Here is a 26,851-nt window from a genome sequence, read left to right on the forward strand (position 1 = left end):
AATATGGCTCCCTACATGTAAGTATAGCTACTTTGGATTTTTGTTTTCCGTTTGCATTCACATCCCCCTTTTTTTTTTAAATGACAAACACCATGTCAAGAGTCTATTTTAGCATCAGCCTCAGTGGTGAACACTTGCCTAGTACATTCTAGGTCCTAGGTTCAGTTCTCAGAACCACAAATTATAATGGTAAGGACAAAGAAAATATTACAATCTTTCCTTCATTTTAAAAACTACCTAAACTTAAAATTGTCTTCTTCTTTGCAGGATATGGAGACTTCGATGATTTTAATCTGGAGGATGCACTGAAAGAAACTTCCTCAGTAAAGCGTGACTCAAACAAACAAGTCCACCAAGCAAACACAAGTGGTCGGCCATGCACCACACTGACAATCTTGCCTTCAGAAAAGTACACGCATATGAGACTAGCTGTGCCTCCATCTACCTGTTTGTTCTGTTGTGCAAGGCTTGTGTCGTTTTGTCATACGTGTGTCATCTTCCTTTTACATTTAGAAAATTTCACAATTTTCATTATGTTGAAACCACAAGAGAACATGCATCTGCCTTCGCCTTTTTTCTGCTGTACAAAAAGAGAACCCCGACCCGTTTCATTCCTCTCACTGTTTTGTTTTGAGACAGGGTCTCTTGATTTAGCCCGAGTTGTCCTGAAATTCTCTGTGCCGACAAGGCCGGCTTTGACTTGGGTCCAGTGCTAGAGCAACAGTGACTCTTGGCCACTGATGTGCATTTCTAGCTTCAGAACCCATGACTTTTTATGATTCTTCAGTGTGATCCCCACAATGGCCTCGGGGACCTATACTGAGACCATTCTCACGATGTGACTTCTGTAAACCATAAAGCAGCCACTGTGTTTTACAATCTGCTTCCTTTCGTCCTCCCTTCTCCCTTCAGAGAGCCACTTTAGCACCACGACTAGAAGGACAGGAACAACCAGAGCCTCATCAAATCCAGCAGGTAATGAGGTGTGGGAAGTGAGGAAGGCCAGACTCACCTGAGAAGGGACACAAGGAGGGACTCATTAGGACTCCATCTGGGACAGGGTCAAAAGGAGCCATGTAGAATTTTTAGCTGCACATATGAAAAGTTAGCAAAGGCACCCATGTGAATGTTAGATTTAATTCAACAGAATCCCATCTGGTTGGTCACTGTGCCTTACGTGAAAGCCATGCGTTTCCACTTCCCTATTGCTTTGGGTGACGATAGCTGCCAGAATCCAGGTACAGGAGGCGGAAGGGGTGAGCTGAAATTGACTTAAGCCCCAGCCTATCCCCATAGCTCCCAGGTTAAACATGAGCCATTCATAGTCGAGCAGAGTTGGGCAACCTGAGGCCTAAGGAGAAGTCTTCAACGAAGATATTCAGACGTTTTCATGATATTCTCTAAGTTTTTGAAGATCTCGGGAGAGTTTGTGTATGTGGGTCACATCTATAAATACTTCTCATCTGAGAACTTAGAACTAAAAACTGATATTAATCCGAGGAAAATAAAAAGCCATATGCATTGACATATGTGGTGCGCTTTTATGAGAAGTAACTGTTCTTATAAGGTGAAAACATAATTTAGAGTAATGAATGACATTATTTTATAGTTTTCTGTAATGTCTGGCTTCAATAGAATTCATCTGGATTCTTGGTGTGTGTGTGTGTGTGTGTGTGTATGTGTGTGTGTGTGCGCACGTGTGCATGTCTGTGTCTGTGTGTGCCTCTGTGTGTGTGTGTGTGTGTATGTGTGCGCGCCTCTGTGTGTGTGTGTGTGTGTGCACATGCATGTCTGTGTGTGTATGTTTGTGTGTGTGTGTACATTTCTGTGTGCGTATATGTGTGTGTGTTTGTGTGTATGTGTGTATGTGTATGTGTCTGTTTGTGTGTGTTTGTGTTACTCTGAGACAGACGTAGGAATCACTATGTAGACCACACTTTACTAGACAGACCAGACTGGCCTCAAATTCACAGAGATCTATCTACCTGCCTCTACCTCCCCACCCCCCGACCCCTGTGCTGGGACTACAGATGTGTGTTACCACTCCTCCTGGATTTTTAATATCTGCATCTGGACTGAGCAGTTATAGGTTCCTGAGGTTCAGTACAACATGCGGAGAAAATCCAGACTCATGCAAATGTGTAGGAGAAAAGGGGAAAGAACTCAATGTGCTTTTTTTCTTTAGTATTTTCTTATTTATTTATTTACTCCCTTTTTGTCCAAATGGCTGCCAGTTTCCCTGCTCCCTTACACAGTCTCTCCCTCTATCTCGCCCCTTCTCCTCAGAAGGATGGAGCCCCCAGGGTATCCGTCCCCACTCCCCACCCCCGACACCTAGCTGGCACATCTAGCCTCTTTGGGGCTGGATTCATCCTCTTCCACTGAGGCTAGTAAGGTAGCCCAACCAGGGAAACAGGATTCACAGGCAGGCAACAGCTTTAGGGACAGCCCCTGGTCCAGTTGTTTGGAGCCAACGTGCCCAAGCTGCATATCCGCTACACATGTGTGGGGACCTAGGGCCAGATGTGCATGCTCCCTGGTTGGCGGTTCAGACCCTGAGAGCTCCAAGGGTCCAGGTTAGTTGACTCTGTTCATGGTCCTTTGGAGTCCGTGACCTCTTCTGGTCCTTCAGTCCTTCCTCCAGCTCTTCCATTGGACTCTCCTATTCTTTGAATGGATCATTCACAGTTTGCTAGCGCTGTGCACTGGTCACTTGGAAACACTGATACCCCAACCAATGCACAATGTAATATATTACAGAATCACACCGAATCCTGTTGCCACCTATCTCATTGAACAAAGCGTTCAGTAGTCATACAGGGTGGCACCACCTGTAATCCCAGCACTGTGGAGGCAGAGGTGGGGAGAATACCAAAAGTTTGAGGATAATCCTGTTCTGTATTGCAAGTTCCAGGGTACTCAGGGTTACAACAGCAAGATCTCTTGTCCCAAAACAAATAAGCAAATAAATGATGAGTAAAACAATGATTTAAAAAACCACCTAGATATTGAAAAGCTGCTCATATCACAGCCACCAGCAAGTTTTCGGAAAACTGTCTTAAATTCCAAGTTTCGTTACTGGCAGCAGATATGATCAAGGGAGGCTGCAGGGATAGTTCAGTGGCGCAAAGCACTAGTGCCTGTGTGGCAGCATTCCTCTTGGAGGCTCTGCGGGGGAGTTATTTCTCTCCTTTTGCCATACACATTCTTTGGCTTATGACTACTTCGTTCATCTTCAAAACCATGGATATGCCAGTGTTTCCTCTTTCAGTTTGTCTATTTTTCCGTATCTGTAGCCCAGGCTCATTTGAAATTTGTTATATAATTCAGGCTGCCCTCCAAGTCCTCCTCCTCCTGAGTCTGCCTGTCAGATTCTGGGTTCATAGGTGGGCACCACCACACTTGGTTCTCATGGATCTTCTGTGCATACAGTCCTGTCACCTACAGACCGTTTTCAATATCCTTTCCTCATTCTTGCTAGGACTGCTGGTACTGCATTGAATAGAATTGGTAGATTGGACACAGTTGTCTTGTTCCTCAGGTTAGAAGGAAATCTTTCAGTGTTTCCCCCTTGACTATGTACCCTGGTGCCTCATCCTGTGTGGTCTTCATTCCGTTGGGTGACTCGCTTTCATCTTCGTTACCTTTCTAGTTGCTGTAAGAAAGCACCAGGGTGGAAGTCGCTTAAGGGAGAGTTATTTTTGCCCAGTTTGAGTGATGATGGCATACACTCAGCTCACTCCATCACCTGTGTACAGGCTAGGATCTCAGACCGAAGAACCATGTCATCTGCCGTAGGTGCTTCTTTTCAACACAGTTTACCGAGTCAAGATGATCTCCTACCATATTGCTGGAGGCCTCTCTCTCAGGAGGTTCTAGAACTCATTGAGTTGACAACTCGCGCTAACCACTCTAGCTTCTATGGCTGATATGTGGAATTGTCATCAAAAAGATGTTAAATTTTGTCAATTTCTCTTTCTATACCTACTGACATGATCACATGGTTTTTATGCTTCATACTTTTAATGTTTAATGATTTAATTTATGTTGAGCAATCCTGTGTCCCGGGCATAAATCCAGTTTTGATTATAGGGTGCAATCTTTTAAATATGCTGTTCATTTTCTTTGCTAATGTAATGTTTCCTTGATTTTTGCCTCTATTCATGTAGTTTTGCTTGTTTTTGGCATTCTTCTCTGGCTTCGCGTGAGGGTCATGCTGTTCTCATGAAGTGAATTTGGAATTCTTTCCTCCTCTTCAGATCTGCAAGGATTTGAGAAGGATTAGCTTTAACTTTTCTTTGAATTCATTTTAATAACCTTCTTTTACCTGGATATTTCTTTGTTGGGAGGTTGTTAATTATTCTAATTATCATCCATCCATTTATATTTTGATTTTTCATAATCACCTTAATAGTTTGTGTGCTTCTAGAGCTCTATCCATTTCCTCTAGCGTGTCTGATTTGTAGGAATACATTGTCCATTGTAGTTTCCTTTGTACCTATTTAGTATTAGTTGTAATGCCTCCTCTCCCATTTATAATTTTGAGTCATTAGAACAAGTTTTGAATCTTGTTTTCTTTTCTCAAAAAGCCAACTCCAGATTTCCTTTCTTTCCTCTCCTCCCCCTTGTTTTCCCCCGTTTGTTCTGAGGAAAAACCTAGGACCTCTAAGTAAATGCATGCTTGCTTCTGAGCTACGCCACCAGCCCACAAGAACCTTAGCTCCATTAAAGCTTCCTGATGGTTTTCTTGTCTAGAATTCTTTGTCCTCCCTCCTTTCTACACATCCTATTCCTATGCCACTTCTTCCTCTTCCTCCCTCTTTTGAGACTGAATCTTACTATCTTGGCAAGCAGTCCTAGCTGGATCTCAAATGCCAGGTCCTCCCACCTCAGCTTCCTGGATCGTGGCCGTGCACCAGGTGGCCTGCTCTTTCCAGCTTCGTAACAACTTTTCCTCTTATGGGCCATGTTTCTGTTGCGAATATCTGAACTCTTTACTAAGCATTCATTCTGAAACATTCTAAGCATTTCCTTCTGAAAATTTAATGGTTTAATATTTAAGCAAATAGAACCTATCAATTTGCAGTTAGTTTTATAAAATGAAACCCATTGCTTTTTGTTTTGGAAGTTTAATTATTCCAGCACCTTTTGCTGAAAAGATTTCTTCCTCCCTTGAGTTACTTTGCATATGTATAACAAAAACCTCTTGAGCAGATCTGAGGTCTTTTGACCTCTTCATTCTGTTCTGTTGCCTATATCTATCTGTCTGCCACATCTTTGATAAATGTTAACTATGAAATATTAGGTAGAGTGATTCATCCCACTTTATTCTTTTTAAGGTTTAAAAAAGACAATCTCAGGTTCTGCCTTCCCCAAAAAGTTTAGATCAAATTTGACTATTTCTGGAAAGAAACAATCAGTGGGACTTCTATAGGCTTTCATTGACCATAGAGAGTGTGGGAGCTGATGTTGCCAATCTGGTGTGTTTTCTGGTGTGTGTCTTTATTTGGATCTTCTTGGTTTTATACCTTTAGGTTTACTTTACGTTTATAGTAATTTCCCTCACCTCTGCTTTAAATACTTTGCTTTCTGAGACACTGCTGAAATGAGTTCAGTAGCATCAACATGTAATAGTGATGACAAGGCAGTATCCAATCCATCACTTACAAAATGCCACAGTAGTTCTCCTTTACTCTTAACCTGGGCCCCATGTGACCCCACTGCTCACGTTGGAGTGACACGCAGGAAGCACAGAGACAGAGACAGGAAGTGGATAGTAAACCTTACATGTCACCTTCCAGTGACGTATTCCCAACAATTGGCCTGTAGGGTCGTTTCACGTTTGACTACAACACCCATTTGTTTGTTGTTCTGTGACGGTGCAAGTGAGTTGTTTGGAAATCCTTGTTGTTTTTTCTTTTCATTTCTTTCTCTTTTTGTTTTTGTTGTTGTTTCTTTAATGCAGGGTTTCTCTTGGCTGTCCTGGAACTCACTCTGTGGACCAGGCTGTTTTCAAGTTCAGAGATCCTCTTGCCTCTGTTCCTCGGAGTGCTGTGATTAAAAGAGTGCATCGCCATAGATCACATGAAACTCAAGAAGGATGACCAAAATGCGGATGCTCCACTCCTTCTTTAAAAGGGGAACAAAAGTACCCTTAGAAGGGGATAGGGAGGCAAGGTTTAGAGCAGAGTCTGAAGGAACGGTCATTCAGAGCCTACATGTGGCTCCACATGTGGCCCATACATATAGAGCCACCAAACTAGATAAGATGGATGAAGCAAAGAAGTGCAGGCTGACAGGAACCGGATATATATTTTTTCCAAAATGTTTTCTGCTGAGTGTTTAGAAACTAGCTTTTTAGATCTTTGATCCACTTTTAGTTGACTTTAATGTATGGTATAGCATGATGGTCAAATTTGCTTCTTTAACCACTTTCAGTTTGTAAAGCAGTTCTCTGTACATCACATAAATGCTAGCTTATAAAACAGTTCTCTGCACATTACAGACAACACCAGCTCATTCATCTCTGGGCATCGCAATCTGCTGTTCAGTTCTTGCACTAACAGTGGAGGAAACTGTAGCTCAAAGGTCTCGGGGATCGTCTAGAATTCCCTCTCCATGTGTGCAGCAGATCTGGGCTCATGTTTTAGCTCTGGTCAAGTGGTGAGATGTGGGTCTCTCGGTCCCCAACATATGAAGAATGGTTAGACTCTCCCTCACTTAAACCTGTTCCATCTCTTTGCCATCTTTTTCCGGGTAGTCATGAGGTTGTATAGGAGCTTTAATAAGTACGAACGATGGCCTATTCACGGTGTGACTTCCTTAAACTATGATGTAGGTATGCATTTTATTATTATTTATTTTTTTTTTGCTGTTTTCCCTCCTACTGTCAGAGAGAGGGGACCACATCACCACTACTACAACGAGAAGGCCAGGAACAACTAGAGCACCGTCAAATCCTATGGGTAAGACAAGCTCTCAGAGGAAAAAAGGAAGGGAGGATTTTCCACATCAGCTACCTGTTTCAGTGGGTATCCTAGTTTGTGTTTCTACAGTGATAATTAAACACCATGATCAAAACCAACATAGAAAAGAAAGGGTTTATTTTATTTGGCTTATGACCACCAGTGTAGGGATGGTACCTTCCACGGTGTACCGTGTCCTTCCCCACTGATCGATCACTGAGAAAATGCCTAACAGCCTGAGCTTATGGAGGCCTTTTCCTAAACACGGTTCCCTCCTTGTAGATGGCTCTAGCTCATGCCGACATAAAAACTACCCAGTACAGCAGTGATTATCTCTTTTGTTCTGTGGTCCCCAGAACTTGATGGGTTTGACTTGGAAGATGCCTTGGATGATCAGAACGATCTAGATGGCCCCAAAAAGCCAAGTACAGGAGAAGGAGGAGGTAAGTTCTAGTTGCTCAACATCACAGGCCAGTGCTATAGTTCCTGGTATGGTTTGTCTTATACCTGCAATGGCGTTCTGAGACGTCCAGTGTACTGTAGATCTGGGCCAGATCTGGGCCACGTTGAGCTGCCGGAGAATCCCACAACAGTAGTACTGATATATTTTGGTCTTGGGATTCTCCGAATTACTGGGAATCTCAATAACTATTGTCTGTGTGTGTCATATCTACCTCTGTTTATCATCTATATATTTAATTTTTAAGAAAAATCAGTATTGTTCATATAAAATGATAATACTAAACCAATACATATTAACATAAATAGCACATTGTATGAGTCTGTGTCGAGAGAAAAACAATTTGTCAGAGAGTGGCATTATTTTATACTTCTTAGAAATTTCTAGAATGTCAATCTTGCTAGGAGATGCCTGGATTCTCATATTGAGATATGCAGCTTGAAAGCTGTCCTCTGACCTACACACACACACACACACACACACACACACACACACACACACACACACAAACTTAAATACAATTAAATTCAAAAGGGTTTAAAACATACATATAAAGGAATAATACATTTTAAAAAGTGTTTAGTACCTTTCCTCACTTAGTTCTCCTTTCATTACTGTTCTGGTTGCCCTGACCAAGTACCTAGCAAGTGAAGAGAAGAGGAAGGATTCTTTCAGTTTATCATTTTAGAAGCGATGAGGCCCCGATATATCTCTGCTGCTCGAGTTGTATCCACACACAGGAAGCAGAGAGACAGAGACAGGAAGTGGGCTAGTAAAACCCAGATGTCACCTTCCAGTGATGTATTTCCAAAAGCAGGCCTCAAGAGTCCCAGCACATGAGCCTATAGGGACATTTCACGTTTGAACTACAACACCCGTTCAATGGACTTGTGCCCATTTGTAGTTTTCTAGCATTGCAGGTTAGTCTTTGGAAAACCTTGTTCTCTTATGGTTTATAAAAGTTCAGTGTAATGCTGCGTGCTATAATAAAAAAAAATCCAACTTGCTGCTAACACCACCCATACCACTGGAAAAGACTCACGGTAGCTTACAAAGGCTTCACCCGAAATCTTGTCGACAAGCACCATCAGTGGCTGTCCTGGACTGACGGATTCATTTCATTCAGTTTTAAGAAATGCTTCCCAAGTCATCCAGTTGGTATGACATTCATTCTGCCTGGCAAAAGTGGTCTCATGACACAAAGCAGACAAAGCCAAGTAAGAGAAGGAACAGTGACGCCAGGGGCTTAGCAAATCACCCCTCTGTCCTCTGGAATAGAGCGGGACGGCTTTAAGCACACTTTGCACACAGAGCATAGGACATTCAGGAAGATGTGCACTTAATCACTGAACTATGGTTAATAATGATTCTGCTTCTTGTATTAGTCATCTGTGATTGTGTTGCAGATCGTGAGAAAGTTGAGACTTATTTTTGCAGAAAGGCATTAATCTCCTTGGTTCAGTTAAGAAGCAGAGTCTTCTATAGAGTCAGAGCCTCAGAGAGCTGCCATCGAGGCAGGGGGATGGCGTCTCATCTGAACTTAATTATAGGATTGTATTTCTTCTCTCTGTGGTCACACAAACACTCAAGATGATTGGCCGTTCTACAGAACATATACGTCGGCAATGAGCTGTCTGAGGGGCCGGTTGAAATTTTGCCTACCCCCTTTCTTCCTTGTTCGTTTCCCTCAACATCCTTCCCTTCCCCCTCCTTCTCCCCCTCCCCATCGATCCTTAGTATGAGCACAAGGTGTGGTTCTGAGACATCTGCTGTGCCACTGAACCACACTCTCAGTTCCATGAAGAACACTCACGTGTCATGGACAACTTTGACTAATCCAAATGTTTGCTGCTGAGATTTTTTTCTTTTGGCCACTGAAATATGTGGTTTTTCTGTAGGTTGGTCAGACAAGGATCTCGAAGATATCTTGGGAGGCGGGGGATACAAACCTGACAAGAATAAAGGTAGGAATGTTGCTTTGTTTGGCAACACATGGATTCTCCTTAAAATGCTAACCATCTGGCCGCCAGGTAAACATGTCACTCTCAGCCTCTGGCAAATCAGGCTTTGACATGTGCACCTGTCATGTGCAGTGGGCTCTCATTCTTGTGGGTGGGGGCTCATTTGTGAGCCATCCTGGGATGCTACCCATTTGCTCTGTTGCTCTTTAAGCCTGAGCTGGTGTCCCCACTACCTAGGTGCACCTCATAAGCCAGTTTTTCATGCAGTGCGAGGGTTCAAACTTAACATGGCACACATTTTAAAGAAGCCCCTAGCAAATCAGATGTTTACAAAATTCCTTTGGATTCCATTTCCCCTTCCCAGGAAGATTCACACTTCCCTCCTATTGCATCCCAGGAAGTGGAAACTCTCCTTGGGGTATATCGTGTGAGCGAAGAAACTATTTTCAATTAAAAAGACAAACAGTTGGGGGAGGGGAAGGAGAGGGAATAGGCGCTGATGGACAGGAAGGCAGGAAGGGGAATAACATCTGAAATGTAAGTAAAGAAATATATCTAATAAAAAATTAAAAAAAAGAATATACAAAAAGCAATTAATAAAAAATTATCTAACGAAAAATTAAAAAAAAAAAAGAAAGACAAAAAGTCCCACATCGTTCCTTGCTGGGTCCGAGCCCCGGGTCCTGTTTATCAGCTGATAGAATCCATTCTTACCTTAAAGATCATGGGAGCTTTGCTACTTTGCAACAGAATTTCAAGGTAGCCATCCCTGAGGTTTAACTGTGTTTAAATGTGTAGGAAAAGTAAACCACAGGATCAGACTGTCTAGAGGTTTCAATCCAGTCTGACACACAAAACAAAACACAAAACAAAAACAACCAACTGAAAAAAAAAAGCCCTTAATATTAAAAAAATAATGTAGCACTGGTTCAGGAAAACTACGGAATCTTCATCCAGCCTCGCCCAAGGAGCCTCCATTGTAGAACCATAGAGCTGGTTGTTCTAAATCGGAAGTTGTTATCTGTGAAATAAAGTCACCTATTGACATTTTGGAAATTATGTTAGATCTCATTTTGTGTGTGTGTGTGCGTGTGTGTGTGTGTGCATGTGTGTGTGTGTCTGTGTGTGTCTATGTCTGTGTGTGTCTGTGTGTGTCTATGTCTGTGTGTGTGTGCCTATGTGTGTGTGTGTATGTCTGTGTGCCTGTGTGTGCATCTATGTGTATGTGTGCCTGTGTGTGCATGTGTGCCTGTGTGTGTATGTGTGTCTCTGTGTGTGTATGTGTGTGTGTGTGTGTGTGTGTGTGTGTGTGAAATTTTCTCACATGTGTAGATTTCAATAGCCCTTAACACAACCAGGGAGAGATTATCATAAAATCTCTTCTGCATGCTGCCCCTTGAACAGTCATGTCCTTCCCAAGCCTCATGTTTGCAGTTTCCACAGCTGTTCATGACTGAAACCTTTCTTCACACATCTGTCAGATGGGATCTTAAGCTTGGATGGGGTGAGGTGTCTGAGTCTTGTGTGGTGAAGTACGTTCCTGTTGGAACCCATAGGTGTCACATGCCACAGTTGTGACCTTTCACATAATCACTTTTGACAAGATGTTGGAATGTTGTGGTGTTTGAAACCCTTTGTTTATTATTCATGTTATGATGGAGAAATTGTAGCAGGGTCCGAAGAATTCAAGCTTTGAGTCCATCAAGACCCCTCTTTCCGAGTCCAGGCTGAAGTTGAGCATTTGCTTCGTTCTTGCAAGTGCTGTGCCTTGCATATGGGACCGGTGTTCTATTGCTTAAAATGCCCCGCAGTCATGTTTGTTCCCAGAAACACCTTTCCAGATGGTGTCATCTCAAGGAACAAGCTGTAAAAGCCTCTAAGTTAAACTTCCAGGGGTCAGGAGGACACGGAGCATTTAAAGGGTGACAATTGGTATTTCCAGACGGGGAGAGAAGGGCAGTGGTTACCTCTGTAAGCGTGCACGGGAACGAAAGCCTGAGTGACAGGCCGGGGGCTTCAATTCATTAAATGTACTGGTTTTAGAAAGGAAGAGGTGTCCGGAAATTCTTTAATTGGGCTCACGTTGGAGCTCATCTTGTAAAGAATAATTAATTGTTGGCTACGGTTACTCCCTCCATCACCCATCACTGTAGGTGTCAGAAAAGAAGATCAAAGGGGACACGGGAACACGGGTGACATTCACAGACACCGTCCCTTCCACCAAAAACCAAGCTCATGATGGGGAGCGAAGGGGAAGCATCATATAATTTCCATACATTATAAACTCAATTAGCAAACTTCCTCGACTCGAGTCTTTACGACGTAGCTTCAGTCGTTCTGGCGTGGATCTGTCAAGTAATATGTTATCCGTTGTGTATTTTTTCCTCAAGACAACATTGTTGACACACTGCGAGTGTGTACCTAAGTCCTGGAGCATTTCTTGAAGTGAGTGGCTTGCAAACCCTCCATTCTTCCTCCTCCTTTGACCTTTCAGGACTCACACTGTTGCCATTTTTTGCAAATGGCCTTGTTCTTTTCGTAGTGTGGATGAGAGAAGGTCCAAAGAGGTTTCTTTGGAGTTGTTTCCACAATATTTCTGGCTTTAATGTGGGGAAATACTGTTCTATGGTGAGGAGACACATGAGACACCCACAGTCGCTCCAACAGATCAGGGAGTGCAACATGAATGTAGGGAAGTTGTTGAGCTGCTCTTCATGTATAACATTGGATGTTTTGATGTAGATGACAGCGCATTACCTACAGAGTAGTCTCAGTTTTGTGGTAGGAAATGGATGAACATGGCTGTGAGAGATTTTGCAACTGCAGGAATACTATATTCCCTGGTCGTTAGCTCAGATAGTACATTTTGGAGTAATTTTTCTGTTTGCTCTTATTTAGCAATTATAAGTTTTTTGCAGCAATATTTTCCTCTTTTTATTACTTTTTTTAGTAATTATAAGCTTTTTACAGCAATATTTTCCCCCTTTTTATTACTTTTTTCTGTTCTTATTACTTTTTTTTTTTTTGGCAGGGTTTTGTTTTACAGCCCCAGCTTGCCTGGATGTCACGAGCTTTCTGACTTAGCTCTCTAGGTTCAAGGGTGGCGCCACCTGGTATAGCTTTATTTATTGACTTTAAAAACACCGTACCTCTCTTGCTATTTTTTTGAGACAATAAAAACACATTTTAAAAATATTTAAAAGCCCTTGCTGTTTCTTGCTGGAAGCCTGGGACACTCACAGTGTCCCCAGCAGTTGTCGACATAATCACTCCACCATCCCATGATTCTCTGTGTCCTTGACAACCAGATGTGTCAGGCACTTGATGTGAGCCACAAGCTAGGTGGCCATCAGAGAGGGGCAGACTCCTGCCTCATGTCCCTGCCTCTCCCAACAAGTAGCTCCACAGGACTCGAGGCTGACGTGTGTGTGTGTGTGTGTGTGTGTGTGTGTGTGTGTGTGTGTGTGCATTGTCGTCTTTGTTTCTGAGCTGCCGAAAGTCTGACACTTCTGTTAACAGCAGAGATTATTCATCATTTTTCAACCCATTGTCTTTCCCTATAAGAATAATAAATAATAATTAATAGTAATATTAATAAAGGAAAGATGCTTATTTACCTCCAAGTTCTGGGAGCCGGGTGACCAAGATGGGTGGCTATATCTGGTGAAGGACTCACGTTGCACCCTAACATGGCAGAAAGACAAAAGGGCAAATGGGCACAGATCCAAAAGACAACACAGCCTGCTCTTGTGGCACCGAACGGAAGCATCACGCTTTTTACCGCAAGTTTCCGTGGGGACAAGATTTATTCAAACCACTGAGCACAACTTCCTCACTGAAGTAATTCCTTATTCTATGGGGTCCATCCAAGTAAAGGTGGTTGCTATAGCGACAAGGTCCCTGTAACCTCAATCGGGCAAGCATCATAGCTTTGTAATCTTTGCATTCAATCAGAACAGGGCATTTGTCCTGGTCACAGTTTCATGTCTTTGAATATATGTGTTTTTAGAAAGTCGGTATATATCGTGATCTCATGTTCATGCCCTTGTCCCAGTTTCTCCTCATCGTTTAATAATAATTTATATCACCGAGCCCTTTTCCATATATCACCAAACATTTTACTTTGCTATTTGTCAGTGGATGGACTGCCAGACCGAAGGCCGTCATGAAAGAACTGTGCTGCTGTGAACATCTGTATATGGGTGTATAGAAGATTTCACACAGGCATAGTTTTTAACTGTCTTGAGTACATGTGGGCATTGGCATCTGCTCAGCATCTGCTAGGGCCTCTGTGCTGGGTCCAGACATGACTCCGTTTCACTTGTGGGTGCCCCTTTAATACCCGAACAATATATTATATATTGCCTCTATACTAATCTCCCTGCACTTGCCCAAAATTCTCCTCCTGAGACTTAACCAGAGAACAAAGTCTCTGCTGGGACTTTCTGAGACTTCCTTTGTCTCTGCAATGAATCTGAGTCTTCACCTTAGCCTCAGGCAGACTCTTCAGACAGGGGCAAAAAGCAGCCACGTTCTTCACCAAAACACCACAAAAACAATCTCCAGGCCACACACTGAAATTATTCTCCCCTGAAGCCTCCTGGGCCAGGTCTATGCAGTTAAATTCACTCACAGCCACAAAGTCTTCCTGCCAGGAGAGCTCATTGGACCCCACTCAAACCATTTCGTGGCTTTCCAAATCCAAAGTCCCAAAATTCATGTTCTTCCAAACAAAAGTATGGTCAGGCTTATCAGTAATACCCAGGGCTTGGTATCAACTTCTGACTTACTTAAGGTTTTACTGCTGCAGACAGACAGTGTGACCGAGGCAGCTCTCACAGGGACAACATGTGACTGGGGCTGGCTTACAGGGTCAGAAGTTACCTGAGTGCCCCTGAGGGCTTCAACTGATGATAAAGAGTTGCCATAGCCAATGGCTGAGCAGAAAGACAGAAAGACAGGTCATGGGGTTGGGAGAGAGGAGAGGATGAAGAGAGTCACCATGATCCAGAGTTAGAAGGATCAGATTTAAGAGCTACAGGAGAGAAAGCAGCCTATGATGTAGGTAGAAGGGAATGGGATCCTATTGGGGGAGTGGGGTGTTTCCCAGACGGTAACAGGGCAGCAAAGATAAAACATAGATTTAAAGGTGTGAAACCTTGGATGCTGGGTGGAAGGGAGATGTATGGTAGCTGTCAGGAGAATTAGAAATGTGTCTTTCATTCTCAAAACCAGAGAACTCTTGGGCAGGTGCCATGACTGTACTAAGGAGCCAAAGTTGTTTAATTAATTCACTGCTACAGTCTGGTACATTGAGGTCCCAATTGAGTGTCGCATTATCCTGCAAAGCAGGATAAAAGTTTCCCACCGTTTCTAGTTCTCACCAGCTGCTATTTCTCTAGCAATAGCACATCTTGGATCAAAGTGACCCAAACCTCCTTGGAGACTGAGAAATCTGTCAGCAGTCCAACTCTTAGACGTGTTAGAGGTGCTGCTGTCTAATTAAGCTATAAACAAAGTTACTTTCTCATGAGAAAATGACCATGAAGTCCACGTCCTCAGGTTCGCAGCTTATTTGGGAGACAGAGCACCAGGATCCTCTGCTTGAGGAAGTTGCCTCCTCTGTATCTCAGTGTGCTGAGAGTGACCGAACCACCCTAGGGTGCCCTGCAGCTGGCAAGCTAGGAGCAGTCGCCTGATGACATTTCTCTAAATTAAAGAAAAATAGTGTCAACCCTAATCCCTAGAGAATGGCTAAGCAGACAGAGTGACCCATGGTCCTGAATAGCCAGAGAAATGCTGCCCTCTGTGGATTGGCTGCCTACCTTTGGGCTATCACAGGCAAGGGAAAACTCTTAATATTTGCACCAGATCCAGTCTTTTCCAATAGTTTGGCCTGTGCCCTAATTAACTTAAAAACACTTAATAATTTTAGTATTAATAATTTATTCCACATTTCAGCTACATAATTCAGTCTGCCTAAAATGGGAAAAATGAAAGGAAGTAAATTCTTAGTAATCTCAGATGTAAGAGTCAGGGACTTTAGAGAATTAGCCAGCCTTTGTTGTATAACTAAACCTTCAAGAAGTTCCTCTTAAACCTTGAGTGTAACCAAGCAAGACTGAGCCAGAAAGCAACATTCTGGTTCACTTTTATACTAGACTCAAGGACAATCATATACAATACACACATCAATCACAGACATTTTCTTCTGTCCTCTCCTGCTTACATGGAAAGCAATGGAGCCAGAAACTCAGATGATAAACTTCAGTCCAAACACAAGAAGCCAATTAAAATAACAACAATAGAGAAACCTGGTTTGATGGCACACATTTTTGCTGGGGGGACAGAGACTCCATATCTTTCCTACCCAGCTAGCCAGGCTGGTTATTAAGACAGATCAATATTCCTAGTCAAATGAAAACTCCCATTTTATAAAAACTGGTGGATGGCACCTGAAGAGTAAACCCCAAGGTTGTCCTCTGCCCTGCACACATGCAAGCTCACATATGCAGAGCCACAGGACCAAACTAGCCTGTAAAAGGTTTTTCATGAGCCAGGAAGATAGCTCAATGGGTAAAGGTTCTTGTGTGGCCAAGCCTGACATAATCAGTTCACTACCTGGGACCTACCCAGAAACCTGACTCCTACCAGATGGCCCTGACCTCCATGCTTTGAGGTTTGGTCTGTTGCTCTGTATTGTAATGCTAACTGCAGGCCTCCACGGCCTGATTGTCCCAGAGACAAGAGAGTCCACATGTAGACCCAAGTGATACTATGGAAACTTGTGTCCCCAAATTATTTCTGATAAGTGAATAAGGATTCCAACAGTCAACAGCTGGGCACAGGCAGGGTTTAGCATCCCAGGACTTCAGGCATCCAAGAAGAACCATGAGTAATAAAGAAAGTGAAGGGAGGAGGAAGCCACCATGGGTCATGTGGGTTGGCTAATTGGAATTAAGAGCAGCCCAGATGAAACACAGCAAATTATATAGTGGGATTATTATCAGGGAAACAGACATAACAGCCAGAGGGTCCATGGCTGCCCACCTCCTGTGCTGGTTAAGGCTTAATGTAAATATGAAGCTTGTGGGTGTCTTTTATCTGGGAACGAAGTGGTCAGAGGCAGGGGAGGAAACCTGGGTTGGGATTAAATAATTTCTACCACATCTACACTCACAATTCCTCCCCCTCTACACACACACACACACACACACACACACACACACACACACACATGTAATTTTAAAAAGGGGGATAAGGAACTTGTCATCAACCATGGAGATCCAAGTTCTATTACTAAAACCCAGGTGGTAGGAGGATGACCTCCTCACTCATTGTCCTCCGTCCTCCATATGCACACTAACACATATATGCATATGCACACAGAATATGATAATGTATCAATTAACGGATTAATAAATTAATTAAAGGTTTTTCAAATCATCTGTTCTTGGCTGCCGCTCACTTCTGACTTTGGTTTACACAGCTCACTTCCCCACATCTGCCTCTCCTTCTCGCATGCCTTTCATGCTTGCATGTGTGTTTCTCCTCTCTTAGTGTCCATGTTTAAATCTATATTCACTTGTTTATAAACTACAGATCTGGTGGCTAGACACATGGTTTCCTGGTTAAAAGAACTTGCTGTGTGATCATAAGGCTTGGAGTCCAAATCCCATCATCCTGCAAACACCAGCCACTACATCTGCCAGGAATCAGACAACATCCTCTTGGGCAGAAATAATGAAATACTGCCAGTAATTTGGAGGAACACACACTTACAAATATATGGCAAAAATGCAAAATTTGTCCTTTTAAAATGTAGCTCACAAAAGTGTTAGGACCTGCGTTATGAATCAAAGGGAAGTAAAAATTCTGGTTCCTTTTATACCATGTGAGCCAACCAAGTATTGTTATCTCTGTAAACCTGTTCCTTTGTCTGTACGCCAAATTTAAATAGTGCTTTGGGATATTAAATGGGAAACCACTTAGCAAAGAGTTCTGGAGCATAGTGCATACTATGGAATTCACCAATTATTATTAAGTTTTGGAACGAATGTTAAAAAACAAGTAGGGTTTCATGTTCATTTTTAAGTGTCAGGCACAAGGCTTACAATCCTATGATATAAGGTTGAGACTAAAAGGAATTACAAAACATTATTTGCCAAGGACAAATGCTAAGTAAAAATATGCTCCAACTTGAGAACCAAAATACAACATGTGGGAAAGCTCCTTGTACAAAATGGTAGAAAACATCACACTAAAGATAATAAGACACCTCTCCTTCCTGAACACTACAAGAAACAGAATTCCCTGAGATCTTCTACGGTTTTCCTGTCTGCATAAAGGAAGCCCCAGTAAGTTCTCTCGTCACCACAATCGTATTTCCAGTAGAACATCAAAGCAAAACCTAGGAAAGGCATCTGTAGCTTTCCCATTCTCAGCAATTCATTTTTATTTCATTCTAGACTTACCGATAAACTACTTAGAAAGGCAATCAAATTTTGGTAGGCAGCAAAATTTCACTCAAAAAATAAATAAAAATGAATTCTATTTTATCTTTTGACAACAATGAAAAGTGTCAGAGAACAAGAAACGGTAACACACCTTTAATCCCAGCACTCTGGAGACAGAGGTAGGTAGGCAGATCACTTGACTTTGAAACCAGGCTGATCTATAGGCTACTCAGGAAAAGTTTGTGCATCACTGAAAAAAATCCAGCCTCCAACAAAAGGAGAGAGAGAGAGAGAGAGAGAGAGAGAGAGAGAGAGAGAGAGAGAGAGAGAGAGAGAGAGAGAGAGAGAAAGAACCGATTTTATTAAAAAGTTTGGATTATCTGTTTATGTTTCTTTGCTTGGGGACTGGAGTGCAGAGGGTTTTCTAGCAAAATAAAGCAAGCAGAATTTACTTATGAAGCCTGCAGGCTCATTTCCCACAGCAGTACTATCCACCCCACTGCTAAACTCTGCAGAGCATCGATGGAGTGGGTATGAAACTCCTCTAGTTTTCTTTCAAGCTGTAAACTGCAGGCCAGTAGCATCCTCAACGCTGCCTCCCAAAGTGGCATCTCCATCTTATATCATCTCATCCCATGTGGTTAGGGGAATGAGAAGGATATGCAGGCTCTGATGCTGTTTCCACTGTGTTTACTTTCCAAATGCTTTTATATTCTTTCTGTTTTCATGTTCCCCTTATAACAAAAGCCTCTGTGGCACTATTTCTATGTAATTGTCTCTAGCTTATCACTACATGAGTACATGGTGTCCAGACTCTGCTGACTTTAATAGATACCAGAGAACATTCGAGATCCACACCCCAGACCCCTCTGCCTTTATCTTGCTAGTTTCCACCTCAACTCTGTAGTGCATCGTGAGAGGATTCTCAGAGAGGTGTGTGGACAGTCTAGTTTCTGATGAACAAGCTCTGTCTACATCACTTCCTCAATGACAACCCCTCAAACCGTAGGATATGCATCCTAGTAATGTGAGACAGCCAGTATGAAGCCCCTGACTTTTGCTTAGGGCAAACATTTAAGAAGGGCATACCCTGATCTCAGGTGCAGGGAAGTTTGTCTGCCTGACAGGTGGCTTACGGAGGTGAGTAATCCCTACTTAAAGGTGGACTTGTCACAAGAAAGAGACCAGAGCTGAGTCTTACATTCTTAGAACTTCATATCTTATCAATTACACTTCTGGGCTGCGTGCTTTCAGTCGCCACATATTCAAGTCACCAGTTTTGTCTGTTTATTTGTTTGTTTGTTTCCAGTATTGGACAGAGAGAGGTAGCAGTTCTACTGTGTTCTGTGTTTCAGACATATGACTGGATGGTTGCCTTTCTGTCTCTACTTCTGCAGTTAGACCATCAGGCTGGCTTAGTAAATTGGAATCCTCATTTTGTAGTTCAAAAGTGATTTTTTCCCACTTCTAATTGTAGCATCAGCATATCAGTACAAGTTTAGTTTATACATAGTCTAGGATTTCTTAACAGAAAACATATTGATACCCTCAGCTTTAGAACTGAGACATAAAGCTTGGCTAATTTTCAGTTCCTGTTCTTGAGGCCATTGTATTTGGGGAACATCATGTGATTAGTAATTGCACGTCAACTTGGTCAGGCATAGGATGCCCAGGAGATGACTAAATAGTATGTCTTACTATATCTGGAAGAGTGTTCTAAAGAGCTTAGCATCCACACTGGTGGACTAAAGGACATAACTGCTCCTGTGTGTGTGTGTGTGTGTGTGTGTGTGTGTGTGTGTGTGTGTATGTGTGTATGTATGTGTGACATCTGGCCAGTTGCTGGCTGAATAGAAAGAGGAATATAGGTGAAGGTTGATTCCTAGCTTGATTTGGGGGATTGATCTGTCAGTGACATTTTTAATTCTCAGGCTGTCAGGCTGACTAGATCTCAACTGTGAGCTCTACTGTTTTGAGATTTCTTTCAAACATAACACTGGCTTTACAATTAGACACACATAGAGAGCCACATGTAAGTCAAGGGCTGGAATGCAGACTGAGAAAACTGTTCCTAGGCAGTTTTGTAGCTTGAGTGTGAAATACACTATTGAAAAAAACATTGTGCATCATATGACTGTGTATACAGAACACACATACAGAGAGAGACATATACAATCGGTTCTATTTCTTTCATTTCTTTGAAGAACTCTGACTAATACTTAGTACTTGAAATCTGAAATTCATTGTTTTCTTTATGGATCTGTAAGTCAGAGGCTTTGGAAGGCAAGTTACTTGCTGTAGGTCATTCTTCAAAGGAAGGCAAAGATAAACATGAAGGAAAGGAGAACGTCATGGAGGATGTTAACACTGGGCTTGCATAGTTCTATTGGCAGGACTCGTGTCTTTCAAAACACTCAGTCTTTACTTCCTGATTTCTACACATGTCTAAATGTTTTCAAAGGGAGTTCTAAGAACTCCATCTTTGCCTGGTAGTAAACTAGACAAGGCTCACACCATTCACTGTAGCAAACAGAAGTCACTGAAACCTGGAGATTGGATTTAAAGGATGTGCACTGTCATCCACACAGTCCACAGAGTCCTGTGAAGTTTCTATGTTGCTGACTATTGGATGTTTGCTATCCTCCAGCACCATCAGTCACTATCCTTGGTTCTTGTTTTGAGCCTCATTGAGGACCTCTTAGAACGGCAGTCTGAGTATATCTCCGGTCATAGAGGATAGCAAGAAAGATGAGAACCATGAAGGTAACCTAAAACTCACGAAGGACTGAAGCCTTTGAGGATACACTGGATGTGCACATGTCTTACCGTCTCCAGCCTTAGTAGCACCAGTATCGTGCAGAGGAGCTCAATGATCTGAAAATGTACATGACTTGAGACTTGAAGAACCATTGGTGGAGACCGAGGAGTTCCAAGTGCAGATGATGTCCTATGCAGCAGGATGAGCCAGCAGGTCAGGGGGAGTGTAGGATGCCACCAGCATGCCCAGAGACTTGCATTTTGTTTTTAGAGTGGGGACACAATGGTGATGCTTCTCTGCTGCCTTTCAGATGACAGGCAACATGACACTTGCTCAATCGCAAGCGAGTGCTTGTCACAAGGATTCTGGACGGTATTTTCTTCTCCTCTGGAAGATACAAGGAAACTCTACCATTCAGCCCCTCCAAGGCTTCAGGCATCTGCATGGAAGGCACAGCCAGAGGAGAGACAGTGTCAGTGCATCCACTGCTCCACCACAGTCTGCTTTCTCATTAGGAAAACAAAAGGCCTCCCAGGAATTCTGAGACCTGCAAAGAAGGAGGTAGAAACAGCTTTCGAATGACTCAAATGAATTTTTAAAAAAATCTATTGAGTGAGTTCTCATTTGAAGTTCATAGAACACTCACACTTCCTAGTTTGAAAATTGGTATTTGAGGAGCAAATTAAACATCCAAACTTCGTAAAATCTTCCTAAAAATGTATCTTAAGGAAACCAAATAGGTCCAAATGATGACTGTTCTACTGTATAGAAGACTGGGATATTAAGAATATGGAAAGCAATACAGAATCAGAAAAGCCCACATTCTGTAATTCCTATTAAATTTAGCAATTTAGTTACTATGTTGAATTCTAATTAAAATGTTTAGCTGTTGGGACCTAAGAAAGTCACGTAGGACCAAAAGTAACCCTGCAGAGATTGCTTTCTTGTGGCTGATGGGGAAAGAGGGGCTAAGGGTTCAGTGAAAGCTCAGACTGGACCAACAAGCTCAACAGGTAAAGAAACTTGCTACCAAGTTTGGTGACTTGAGTGTGATCTCTGGAAGCAGGTCCAAAGGACAGAACTCCTCCCAAAAGTTATCCACTGATGCCACACAATGCACAGTGGAATTCATGTGCACAAGTGCACATACACACACACACACACACACACACACACACACACACACACACACACACACACACACAGAGGGGGGCGTAAATAAACATAATATATTTTGCAAAGGCTCAAATGTCACAGTGCCTAAGAATGAATCTTAGCATCCAGTCAGTGTTGCAGAACAGAAGGCAGAAGCAGGCCAAGTCTTCAGCAAGCTAGCAAGTTTCTAAGAATGTGGATCCTGAGGCAAAACAAGGTTTGGAATCAGGGTGTGTCCAAACAGATGGACCATAAAAGGATTTTTTGAGAACTTCATGCAGACATTTGCACTTGCACCAGAATGTTGGCATTCATTCTACACTCCACTGAGCCAAGCTCCCTGGGCAAGCCATCCCCAAATAGGACTAGGAAGTGCCATTTCCACATCTAGCTACTAGGATAAAGAGTCCCACCTCTAAATCCCCTGCCTGTGAATTCAGAGCATTCCAGGGGTATCTGAAAAGATCTTCCCAGTACAGGCCCAATACCTCTGAGACCGTCTCATGCTCTTCCTACCCCAGCTTTAGTCTCCTTGATGGTGACCTGGGCCCTTGAAAACAAAAGAAGTAAAAAGTTCTTAAGAAGCCGTGGCTTTTTGTTTAGCTTCTGGTTCTTAGTGGCTTTGAGAAAAGCTGAATTATAGGGTTAATTAATTAATTTGGGATCATAGAATTCACATCCAACAAACTGGGGAGACTGGGCTCAGAGCTGGAGAGGGGAGACTCAGATGGAGCTTGAGAACTGTCCAAAACTACATCCCATTTCCCTTTGCAACTGCAAGAGCGGGAGAGACCCATTTCTGAGTTGTGCTGATTTGTGCTATAGTAGACTTGGTAATGAGAAAGCACAGTGCCTCCCTTTGTAGCCTCAAACTCCAGGCTCTCCTGTCTCAGTTCCCCAAGCATCAGGAGGGCAGGTGTGCACTGCCACAGCGCTAGCAGGAACAGGAAGATTTCTGTGTTCTGTTATCTTCTTCATGGCCTGAGGCTGAGCCTGGAGTCTCCATGTCAGTAGCATCTTTCAAGGCTGTTCCTCTGCAGCTCTGAAACCTTTTTTTTTTTAAATATAAACCAAGTTTATTTTGCCTTTTAAGTAGTGTTCATATAGCACTACAGCTAGGTAAACAATGTGAATTAGTATACGTCATCTCAAAAGCCAGAGTTTTGTTATCATTGTTGTCATTTTTTAATGAGTTGCGAAAATGATGCAGCCTATTCTAACAGGATAAATATTTTTAACCATTTCACTTTGAGTTAATGAAGGCTCACAAATGAACAACACTCCTCATTGAGGAAAACAGAAAGCTGTTCTCGACAAGGGGCAACTCACTCACACAAGCAAAAAGAACTGTGTAAAAATAACTAACTGATCCCATATTAAACGTTGACCACTGGGGAGATGCCTGGGGAGGTTCACTGTCAGATTATTCAAGCACTTGGGCACCCTCTAGAGGCACAACTTGAAAACCTTCAAAACTTCGTTTGGAGAGGTTCACTGTCAGAATATTCAAGCACTTGGGCACCCTCTAGAGGAACAACTTGAAAACCTTCAAAACTTCATTTGGAAATAAGAAAAATCTGATTTTACCTAAGCTATGAAATTTTAAGCTCAGAGGTACCACTTGGACATTTTTATTTGGAAACCTCTTCAGAAGGTGTCTTGCTCTAAAGCACCCATAAAATGGGCGCAGCCACTGTCTTTGCTACTGTTCCAGTCCTTTCTGTACAGCAACACACGGACAATCATCTCCAGTTTCTGAACTGCAGTAAACTGTAAGCACTGCTACAGTGTGGGATAGCTAGCTTTCCTCCTGTTCTTAGGGATAGCATTCTTAACATTTGAATGCCTGTAACATCGCTCATCTTTGGCCCTTCTTCCTCCCTCCTTCCTGTCCTTCTATTTGTCTGTGCTGGACAAAGTTCTGCCATTAGACTGTCACCCCATATCTGAGTTTCTTTTCATAGGATTAAATCACCAAATCATATAAAGTGACATCCCCTGAGATGACAGCTTGTTTCCATGTCACTTCCTTATGGCTGTTCTTTTGAGAAAGGCTCTCAATGTACAGCCCAGACTTAACGCAACCTAGAGATCCTCCTGCCTCTGACTCCCAGTCCACATCGCTTTCATCTGAAATGAGATTAAAAGCTCAAGTTTCAACTTTTGTCCCCAGTACTGGGAGCTTTCTCTCTTGAAGATGCTCTGATAATTTAGTGGGCCAGCGTTGATTTGAATCAGTTTGACTTTGGGTCGATAAAAATTTTCACTGAGTTCATGGACTTCATTTCTTCTCTTTGAGAGTCTCTGAGAACCTGGTTCTTATTTTATTCTTCAGGGCCCAAGAGTCCAGAGATTAGAAATATACCAAAGGTGAAGATTCTAGCAAGAAACCTTGTCCCATAAACTCAGGCCTTAAAGAGAAGGCTAAGGATGACTTAGAAGTAAAGGCAATGTATTTTTACACTCTGTTCATAGGGAGAATAAAAATCAGTAAGATAGACGGAAAGAGGACACTAAAGAAAACAGAGACCTGCCCATGAGACCTTACAGGTATCTGTTGGTTGGGGTTCTCTGTGACCTTGTAGCCCCAACATCATCTCACCTGGATGTTCTACTAACATCATGCCTGGTTGAGTTTACAGTTGTTTAAGATCAGACATATTACCAGTGTCGTAGTCAATGTTCTATTGTTATGAAGAGACACCATGACCATGACAACTCTTACAGAGGAAAATTTTTAATTGGGACTGGCTTAACATTTTCAGGGGTGTAGTCTATTATTGTCATGGGGGTGGGTGGGAACACAGGAAGCCATGGTACTAGAGAGATAGCTAAGACTTCTACATTCCAATCAGCAGGCAGAAGGAAGGGAGCAAAGACATTAGGCCTAGCTTGACCATTGTTAGATTCTCTTTTTGATCACCAAGAAACAAATAGATTTAGGTCTGTGGAGATTTCCAGGCAAATGTGGTAGTTAGGCCCTGTAATTCTAACAACCTGGAGACAGAGAATAAGTCATGGTGAAGACAAACTTCAGCCCAGAGTGAGATCCTGTGTCAAAAACAAAACAAAACAAAACAAAACAAAAACCAAAAAAACCAACAACCTACAAAGAAAAACAAAAAACCAAGAGCCTAAAGAAATGTACCACATCTTGATTACATAACCTTCTGGATACCCTGAGAGATTAGCTGGGGTCAGGCTAGTTGGACAATAAATCTTAACAGTGAACAGCACTGATCAATCAATAGGCCTTGACTGTATATAAAGAGAAAGGGAGTGGAGCATAAGTATTCATTGCTCTCTGCATTCTCAGAGAGGATAATATATAGACAGCTGCTCAACCTGCCATGGTGGACTGTGGCCTCCAATTGTTGGCCAACATACACCCATTCATTAAGTTGATTCTCGGGCATGTGATTTAGTAATGGGGAAGGAACTCATGTGGTAGGACATCTACAAATCTGTGTGACCAGGCAGGCATGTTAAAAATAGGGAAAGGGTCCAGAGGAAGCTTCATAAACAAGAGAATCTCCAAATTGCAGTCTTTAAGTATACTGTATGTACAACACCAACATTAACATGTAAAACATATCCAGACTTGAAGGAGAGACATTCTAGTCATGGTGGCACATGTTTGTAATCCTGGCACTGGGAAGATGAAGCAGGAGGATCTCTGTGAGTTTGGGTCAGCCAGGACTACATAGTCAGTTCAAAGCCACCTCATAGTTTGTCTAAAAAGAATTTTTTTTTTCAGTGAGATAACAAGTCCAGAATAGAGAAACAGAAAAGTCCAACAATAGAAGTGTTACTGAGGACGCAGACTGATAGGGGGCACTCAAAATCCTGGGATGTGGTGTAAGTTGGAAAACATTTTTATGCCAATAAAACTAGGTGTGCACACACCCTGTGATCGTGAAGGCACTTGCCTGTGTACACTGCATTAGAGGATCTGCCTTCTCAGATCCAAATCCTCCATTTCAAGATGCAAGAAGCAGAGCCACACTGACTGCTGGGTGAGTCTACAGGGTGAGTCCGATCCCTGCAGTGGATCCCCCTCAGTCCTGCAATTCTTGAGGGAACCAGCTACTAATGGTCCAGATTTGGCTCCTCAACACTTGGGCAAATTGCTAGTGAGAGCAGGGTATGTAGTCTCTGGGGCCTGAAAAACATTTGACTGTCATTCTTGGAATTAATCTGCTGTGCATGACTAAAGGAATCTGCACCCAGGAACTACTAGCAGGCAGCTTGGTAACATTAAATATGTACCCTTTCCCTGGAGATGCCCCGGAGTGACCTCAGATTGGTCCCATTTCTAGCTGATAGAATTGGAGGTAGCACTTAGATTGGCTATGAGCTCCCTGCTTCTGATCTTTTGGATTATCAGGGTTTAATGTCTTTCCTACAAAAAAAGACAACATAAGAAAAGTACAATTTATTGAGGTTGGAAGCCCACTGTGGCTGGCATCATTACCATGACATCATTCTGTGAATAGCATATGAAACTGGGCTCTAGCATTCATGTGGTAATTTGTGCCAAAACAAGTTTGCTGCGTGATCAAGACAAGAGAGATGAAGTAATAGAAAATATTTGGTAACTTAAGAACATATGACTTTAAAGTTTTAAGCTTGGAAATTTGTTATAATCATACAAATATTATTTTAAAATGATTATGTGTTCAAACATGTATGGCTTAATTAAACGATTAATGAAACATATAAATCTAAAGAAAATGAGAAAACTATCATTATAAGAACTGTGTCTGTTTTGTCTTTAGTGGGTTAGAGACTCTGGTGATGACCTATATTCTGTATCCCCGTTTAGCAGGGTGTGGTGACACTGGGTGCTGAGGACCACAATGTATGGGTTTTCACCATTGGTTCCAAGCTCTGTGTCAGGATCCTCTCTGTCCACATAAGATTTCCAGTCTGGAACTTTTGGTCAAGCTCAGACATGAGCAAGGGCTCAGCCTTGTGAATATTCCTCTGGGTCTGTTGCAGGGTCTTTAAGAATGTGACAGGGGAATGGCTAGTAACTTTTGCCTAGTGAACATCTCAATATGGGGGGCATCTGACCCTTAGGGCAAAAAGTAGGA

The 26,851-nt window shown here is 42.5% G+C and overlaps 1 pseudogene across 1 annotated transcript in view; it reads left to right on the plus strand.

Moving 5' to 3' along the window:
• LOC691665 (similar to GTPase activating protein testicular GAP1) overlaps positions 1 to 26,851 on the plus strand; it is a 168,971-nt pseudogene that overhangs the window by 44,977 nt on the left and 97,143 nt on the right. Inside the window, exons 5-8 of the transcript XR_010064786.1 lie at positions 913 to 975; positions 6,894 to 6,965; positions 7,322 to 7,408; positions 9,324 to 9,389. The product of XR_010064786.1 is annotated as a similar to GTPase activating protein testicular GAP1 (transcript). The remainder of the gene's footprint in view (positions 1 to 912; positions 976 to 6,893; positions 6,966 to 7,321; positions 7,409 to 9,323; positions 9,390 to 26,851) is intronic.

Source organism: Rattus norvegicus, chromosome 3 (assembly GCF_036323735.1).
Source record: "Rattus norvegicus strain BN/NHsdMcwi chromosome 3, GRCr8, whole genome shotgun sequence".
Taxonomy (NCBI): domain Eukaryota; kingdom Metazoa; phylum Chordata; class Mammalia; order Rodentia; family Muridae; genus Rattus; species Rattus norvegicus.